The 8,512-nt window shown below is 40.9% G+C and overlaps 1 non-coding gene across 1 annotated transcript; it reads right to left on the minus strand.

The window, feature by feature from the left end:
* Positions 1-4,016: 4,016 nt before the first annotated feature.
* On the minus strand, positions 4,017-4,084 carry LOC148026656 (small nucleolar RNA SNORD36). The gene has a single exon (XR_015692987.1). It is a non-coding gene; the product is annotated as a small nucleolar RNA SNORD36 (small nucleolar RNA).
* Between the last annotated feature and the right edge of the window lie 4,428 nt (positions 4,085-8,512).

The following is an 8,512-nucleotide window of genomic DNA, read 5'->3' on the forward strand; positions in this document are numbered from 1 at the left end:
TCAAACTTTGGAGACATTACTTGCTGGGTAAAAAATTTTCCTTAGTGACAGACCACAAGATTCTTAAATGGATTTTCACCCAGAATGAGCTCAATATGAGGCAATGTCGATGGATTGAAGTACTGGAAGAATATGATTTTGAAATCAAATACCGGCCTGGAAAGGAGAATGTAGTTGCCGATGCAATCAGTCTCGCAAGGCATTTCTGAATTCTCTGATTTTGAAGGATCCATCAACAGCAAGATCTCTAGCCACAAAGGTATCAATGCCAAACAACCCAATTCTTGAGCTAGCTAGAGAAGAGGCATGTCATGACCCAACCTATCAGAAATTGCTAAGGGAGATCCCCATCAAAGATCAAGACCCGAAGCTAAAAATGAAGTATTAAGAATTCTCTATCAATAGTGGACTTGTCTACTTTAGGATAAGATTATGTATCCCCGCAAGCCAATCTCTCAAGCAGAAGATACTTTGGGAAGCCCACGACTCCCCTTTCTCAGGACATCCTGGCTATGCCAAGACCCTTAATGTGATCAGGAAAAGCTATTATTGGGATAGGCTCAAAGGTGACGTTCTCAAATATGTCACGGAATGTTTGTCTTGTCAACGCATTAAGGCCGAACATGTCAAAATGCTAGGAAAATTGCAACCCCTTGACATTCCCCAAATGAAATAGGAATTCATCAGTATGGACTTTGTTGTTGGCCTACCCTAAGTTCAAGGAGGATACAACTCTATTATGGTCATGGTAGATATGCTCACCAAGATTGCACATCTTATCCCTGTTAAGATAAACTATAAAGCCTCAGACATCGCAAGGTTATTCATCAAGGAAATATTCAAACTGCATGGGTTACCTAGAAGAATCATTAGTGGTCGTGACTCCCTCTTCACATCACACTTCTGGAGGGTTATCTTCGAGGCCATTAGGACTCAACTCTATTTCAGTACGGCTTACCATCCCCAAACTGATGGTCAAACGGAACGAGTCAACCAAGTCATTGAAGATATACTCAGGGCATACTGTTATCGCGAACCCAAAAAATGGATTCAATATTTGCCACTAGTTGAGTTTGCCTGCAATGCTTCTTACCAACAAAGCATTCAGATGACCCCTTTCCAAGCATTGTATGGGCATGATTATCGTACTCCTTTGAGCTTTTCAGATCCAACCTTGAGGGTTGAAGCTTCAAAGCAGATGATGGAAGACATGGATGACCAAATCAAATCAATAAGACAAGACATCCAAGCCACCAAGGACAGACAGAAGGCTTAGGCGGACTTGAAACGGCAAGACAGATCCTTCGTTGAAGGTGATATGGTCTTCATTCGCGTACGTCCAAAGAAAAGTTCCCTATCCTTAGGTAAGTGCAAAAAGCTAAGTCCAAGGTATTTGGACCCTACAAGATTCTCAAGTGCCTAGGGCCTAATACTTACAGACTTCGACTCCCTGAAAACCTAAAAGTTCATAGGGTATTCCATGTCAGCCTATTGAAAAAGTATGTGCCTAACCCTAGTCATGTGCTTGATGATCAACAAATTGTAATGCCTAGCCAAGGAGTTCTTAAGCTACAGTGGCCTGACAGAATCCTAAGTGTTAGGGAGAGGCATGTGAGATCCAGGACCTTGAGAGAATACCTCATCCAATGGAAAGATTATCCCTAAGAGGATGCCACCTAGATGGATGAGCGTACTCTCAACCAACAATACCCCCAGATCTTCTCGAGATGAGGATATCTCGATTCCTCTAAGGGGGAGAGAATGTAATATTTCTATAAAAAAATCTTATAAAACCCTAGATCCCACACAAAAACAATATGAAGTAATCTCCCGCAACAAAAAAACTCTGACCTAAGTGCTCCGTCCTCATGAAATAACAATATCACCTCCCCCCCGGTTGTTCATAAGAAACCGTGGCTTACAAAACCGCAAATCACTGCAGGAACTCCCCTCCAAGAAAAAAAAAAGGATAATGAATAATTGCAAAATAAAAATAAAAACTCCCTCTCCTTCTCCCATTGCATGGTGGGGAGAGAGAGAGTGTGTATGAGTTTATGGGTGGGCATAAGGAGGAAGGCATGCGGCCGCCACCTGTGTGGTCACCCCCACTCTCTCCCTCCGCTTTAACCATCCCCACCTCCACCTTATAAGACCCCCCTCCCAAGCTTCAGGCCGATCGACCTGGTCTGCCGCCATCACCGTTAGAGTGCTACTAACGCTGTCAGGCTGCCGCCATCGCAATCACCTTCATCACCCTCACACGACTGATTATCATCATCTTCACCATCATCATCCCATTAGTCATCATTATCATCACGTCATTTCTAAAAATTAGAAGCTTGAGAAGCTTCTATTGAAGCTTCACTATACCAAGTTCACGCACAGCTTTCGGGTTTCATAGATCGTGTTCCGCAAGGCTTATTTCCTGCACTACGAAGGAGATCCCGGGGCTACAAGAAATTTTGGAATTCGTAAGGGGTCCAAGGGAGAGTTCGTTGGGTTGATATTATTTTCGTCAATGTCTCCTAAGCAAAAATCGAGAGGAGCACACGCGGGAGTTTCCACCCAAAGCACGAGAGTGGACAATGCCCCGATATTAGATACCCAGGTTCCAAAAAATATCCTCGCATGGAAAGGATGCATAAAGCATGTTTTAAATTCACATAGAGAGACTTAAATGCATTGGAAGATTTATATATTTTGCATCGATTTAAAAGTTCAGTTGCATGACGAGATATTTATAATGCTTTCTCTTCAATGGTCAAGGGTAGCCGCATTTTTGAACGTATTATGCATAAGTAAAAAGATGCACTTGTGCAAAGACGTCCTTGTTGCATCACACATATAGGTTGATGGAGCCCCAAGAGGAACACCAAGGAAAGGGGAATTCTCTTGCAAGAAAATCTATCTTGTAACATCAACAAGCTTGTTTATCATGTTTCATATGATCACAATGAAGAAAAGAACACCAGGCACAACAAATCTTCATACAGCATCATGTAGATCTCCCACGGATTTGATAGAATCAACCATATTCTTCAATATCTTCATAAAATCCATCAATAGAACAAAGAAAGCAAAGGAATACACTATCTTTGAATGGAAATACATCACATAGTATTCATCTTCAATATCTTCATAGTCTTCTCTCTCAATCTCTCATATACAATCACTCTGTTTGAGTAGAATTGGTTATCTCTGACTCTCTCTCTCTCTCTCCATCAATAATACATCATATCCTCACTACAATCTCTCAAAATCACTCTCAATAATCCTTCTTAGGTCGTGGATACCCCTCCCAAGAGGTATGTCTGATATGAAGAGTCACCAAAGCCACTACAGTGTCCTTTCATAGCTCACTACTGTCACTTCACTCTAGTCTTTACTTGAGTCTTCAGCAACTACTTCTTTCACTTCTTTAAGCTCTTTTGCACTTGTATTCACCTCTTTCCAAGGCTAGAAAACTTTCCCAAGATACACTCTCATCCATCAGAACACATACAGAAGCATACAGAATAGTCTACAAAACAGTACCAGAACAGCTACAGTACAGAACAGAACAGAACAGAAACAGAGGCTCTACAGAAGACCTACAGAAGGTCATCAAAACCACATAACTCATACTCAAACCATTCCATACTCTCACAAACCATTCAATAAGCTTTCACAATATCTCAATCTTCATCAATCAATACTCCATCCCTCCTTACAGAAGACAATCAGAACAAAACAGAGTAAAACAGAAGCTATACACAAGGTATACAAAACCAATCAGAACCTATCAGAACATCACAGAACCACATATCTCCACTGATAAACATCATGAACTTCCAAAACACAATCTATATCATCCAAAACACTCTCAAACCACTTCTAAACCAATCAATCATCTCATAAAATCAACCATTCAGCTCTCAAAAACAACAAAAATCAGCCAAAAAACAAGTCATTTCAACACTCAACATATCCCCACACTTAATAAGGAAGCGTCCTCGCGACCCAGGAGAAAGGGAATACAAGTTCAGGAAAAAGCTCAACTTTGATCTTCAATATCTCTTCAAAAAGAATCCATCCACCATGACCCCAACTATAACCTGTTTCTGATATAAAAATACAAAGAAAGGAAAACCCTTTATACATTAACACTGCTTATCAAACTAGAAAATCACAACAAATTTGTAAAGGATATAAGAGTTTTCTTCTTCTTCATCAGCATCAGCTTCAACTCTGCAACCACGACCTCAACACCACAATTCTCCAAAATGTAGTTTGCACGAAATCCAATCCAATAGGAAACCACCACGCTCGTATTACATAAATGAACTCACAACACAAACACTACACACAACACAACAATCTGAATGACTCCTCCAAAAAGAGAGATTTTCATTAAAAATCATCCACCATACATTGGAAAGGTATCAATGAAGATGATCCCTCTTGAAAGATTGATGTTGTCGAAAACGATCCATAGACAAGGATTCATCTACAAAGGTTTTGGGAGGATTTTGAAAAAATCGAAGACAGCACATCCTTTCCAACAGGACTAGGTATCTGCTAGGCAAACAAAGGGCATGAAAATACAATATATCCAGTTGCTGGGAATCAATGCTCACATTGACATTCATGCACAACTTTGGAATAGGCTTGGAATCATTATGAGAGTGCCTATGCATATAGGCCTGGTACCAAGCAAAGTGAGCAGTTAATCTCACTGAAGGATCTGCAGACTGTGAATACTGCTGAGCAAAATGAACATAATTCTGATAAGCTTGACTGGCAGCTGTCCATTCTCCGAGAATTACTGGCCAATTAATCTGAGGTCCTGTAAGGGAATCATCCGAACTCCATCCCCTTCTTCTGGAAATCTGATTATCAAACCCGTCACAGTCACTAACCAACTGAGGTGGTTGAGATATAGAAGTGTTAGGAGAGGGTAGTGGAATAAGGAAAAGTGGATGAAGTGAGGGATAGGCAAAATCATAAAAGGAAGAATGATTTAAAGGAGTGGCAGAAATTTGGAGGGAATCACTAAGGAAGGGTGTTAACTGATAAATAGGAAATGTGGAGGGTACATGAATGGATGGAGAAGGACAGGGTGGAGAAGGGAAAAATACTCTATCCTCAATAAAGGAATAATATGTAAAAATAGGAATTTGAGGGAAAGATGAAGGTTGGAAAAGAAGGGGTAAAATAGTGGTGGAATTAGATTGACAAAGGGAAAGATACATATCATATCGGTGAGCCATTTGTTGGTAATAGAGAAGGGTAGGAACAGAAGGTCCTAAGAGAGATCATCTATGATAGGCATCAAAGAAGGTAGAATCAAACGGATTATGTTTTGAAAGATAGGCTAAGAGATCCATCCTCAGTTGATTAGTACTCTGGGCAGAGGTAGGAGCTATGTTTTGTCGTTGATTCAGAACCACAGAATCAATCATAGGATGCCAGGAATTAGCATGACAATCAGCCACTTTGGAGGAGTAACCCTGAAACATGTCAGCTATGCGCAACTCCAAATGGTTGACATACAAAACAGCTTGTAGAACCACATCCCCCACATACCATGCCATATCCACCTCATCTGGAATTAACAAGTCTCCTCGTAGATACATGTATGACATCAACATGGTATCTAGCATGACAGAATCTTCAAACACCATCCTTACTACCTCTGTCAGCAACTCAACAGACCAAGCCCCACTCCATCCATCCTCTGGAAGAGGTAAATCCATCGTGGAAAGCTTCATGTAGAAGACCAACTTCTGTAAGTGGTAGTGGACAAAGAAAGAATGGTCTGGTGGAACATATTCCTGAAACTGCTCAAATGTAGACCATAACAAGTCCATTCTAGATTGCAATCTTTCCACTTTATCTTGAAAGAGAGGACACAAAGTAGCCTGTCTCTGAAGAGCAGCCAAGTCCTGCGGTGAAAGAGAAGGGATCAAGGGAACATTAGGGCTTGGAGGAATAGACCGGGATTTTGCCAGTTGATCTTGCAACTACTGGATTTGGGAGGCTTGGGATGCCACTGTGTCATTAGCAGTCTGTAAAGCTGAAAGTTTGTCATCTAAGAGAGCTTGGAACTCCTGCGCTTCTCTAGACATCCTTTCCTTCTCCTCTAAAAGGTTAGTAACCTGGGATTGAACCTCTAGTAACTGGAGCTTCAAAGAAGAGATCTCATCGCTTTGGGTGGCAACCAATTGGGTTTGTTGTTCCATCTGTTTAAACAAATTTGCTAGGGTATCCTTAGCAGAAGCTAACTCGGATGTTGCCTTATGCAACTGGTCCTTAGACTGCATGAGCTCTTCATAAAAAGACACATACAGCTGTTGAACACAGGCTGTCACTGACAATTCAATGGAACTTTGAATATCTTTATAGAGGAAAGGAATTGCATCTCCCGAGACGAGACTGTTCAGTGAGGGAACTGATATATCCAAGGATCCTTCTCGATGTGCTCTGAACAGGTTATTACAAGTGAGATACCCAGGGAGATCACTGCTAGAGATAGCAGGGATGGGCACTGAAGGAAGTACTGAAGGAGCTTTATCCGCTACCCGCTTCAAGCGTTTGCGCTGGATGACCAAGGGAGGCGGAGAATCATCATCCTCTATGTCAATAGGTTCTGACTCATCTGAAGGTGGAGGAGGAGGTACTGGATCTGATGGAGGAGGTGGAGGTACACTCTTCTGTAAACCTGAATAGGTTAAGAAGGCAGACAAATATGATCCATATGTGACATTGGTAACATTACCCCTGGTGACTTTGACGAAATGTTGATCCATTTTAGTGAGGAGGTAAGTGCTCCAATCAATAGCAACTCCTTTCAACACCATCCTTGAAGCTGTGAAAAGCTCTTTGGACAAGTACTGGGATGGCGTTTTGGCAGGCATAAACCTGTCCTGGAGAAACTGACAGACCATCTTCCATACGGGATCAGTGATCATGGAAAAGGAAACTCCTGAAGAGTTGATCACCTTCTTAACATCCAGCATTTCCCTTGTCTGCTTTTGCAATAACTTTAGAATCTCTTCATTAGAGAAAAGCTGACGAGTGGTAACAAAAGGTTCACCTTTGGAGGGAAGAGAAAGAGCCTTCCCTAAGCCTCGAGGTGTCAAAGTCATAGAAATTCCATGGACTAGTCTTGTCTTCTTGCTGTAGGAGGCCAGAAACTCATCACATAACGACGGATCCTCGGGAAGCAATGGAAAAGAAGTAGCCACAAAAGCAGCGAGTCCCGCCTTCGTGAGAGGCTCAAAAGTGAGTAGGGAAGAGTAATCCCTACTAACTAATGGGACGTACTGGATAGGGGGAGGAGCGTGAGAAGGTGCCATTCAGATGGTTACACACACACCACAAACACAGACAATCAAGGAGAATGCCTGGAAAGCAACAAACAAAAAACCAAGGATAAGAGAACAACCAAAACAATAAAACGTGACTCGACCAACTAACCCCAAGCAAACCACAACCTAGAAAAAAAAATTCGACATGGCCTTGAGACATATGCGACCGAAAGCTTCATGCTATGCATCAGACAAACACCCAGAACCCCGTATCAGGCAATAAAAGAAAAAACTACACACCGTACCCTTAACCGTATCAAAGACAGTAAACCAAAACAGCACCACATCCGACACATATCAAGACTCCATCGTTGATAAACCAGTGTTTGACCATGGAAATAACGCTAATGACTGCGCATACCCATCCCACGAAACCGGTTCGTTAAAAAGGGGAATTAAGTGCAGTGAGGGGGAATTAATTTAATGAAGGGTTTATTTTAAGAAATTATTAAGAATGGGTGAATTTTTATTAAGTGATAAACCTTAGCAAGAAAACGGCGGTTCTTTCTTATAAATTTAATTACCAATTATTAGGTGAAAACAGTGCTATAATTCATTGATTACAAATTAAAGTGATGTGGAGCGCTTTTTTGCCAGCGCGTGCTCTTGTGACGGCTGATTCATTTTAATTAAAAATTAAGTGTCTCTGTAGCGCACGTAGCGCGTGCTAAGTGAACGGCGGGTTCATTTTAATTAAAAAATATGTGTGTGTAGCGCGAATGCGCGTGGAAACTGTGGATGAATAAATAGGTCATTTTAATAATTAATTTATGATTAAGGGGAAAATGAAAATAAATAAAGCACATAAAATAAATACCTGGAAGGGGTGTGTATGTAATGGCCTAAATGCGTACGGAAGAGTCCCCCAAAAGGAGTGAATCCAGTAAAAGAAAAGTAAAGACCACTGACGAAACAACAAAGACAACACCTTAGTGGGTTTGTTGATTGTTATTATTTTTTAGTATTGTATGACGAGTTATTAGTATGCGTTGTGTTTGTGTTGCTTTTTTTTATAAAAAAAAATGTTGTGTTTTTTTTTTGGGTTTTTTTTTAAATATGGGTTCCATGTATGAAAATATTTTAAAGTGAAAAATAAATGGAAAAAGGTCAAGGGGAGTGAGTGGAAATTTTTAGAAATTTTTGGGGTATTTTTTACTAATTTT

Source organism: Lygodium microphyllum, chromosome 13 (genome assembly GCF_053477565.2).
Source record: "Lygodium microphyllum isolate KBCC chromosome 13, Lygodium_microphyllum_v1.1.10, whole genome shotgun sequence".
Classification (NCBI taxonomy): Eukaryota; Viridiplantae; Streptophyta; class Polypodiopsida; order Schizaeales; family Lygodiaceae; genus Lygodium; species Lygodium microphyllum.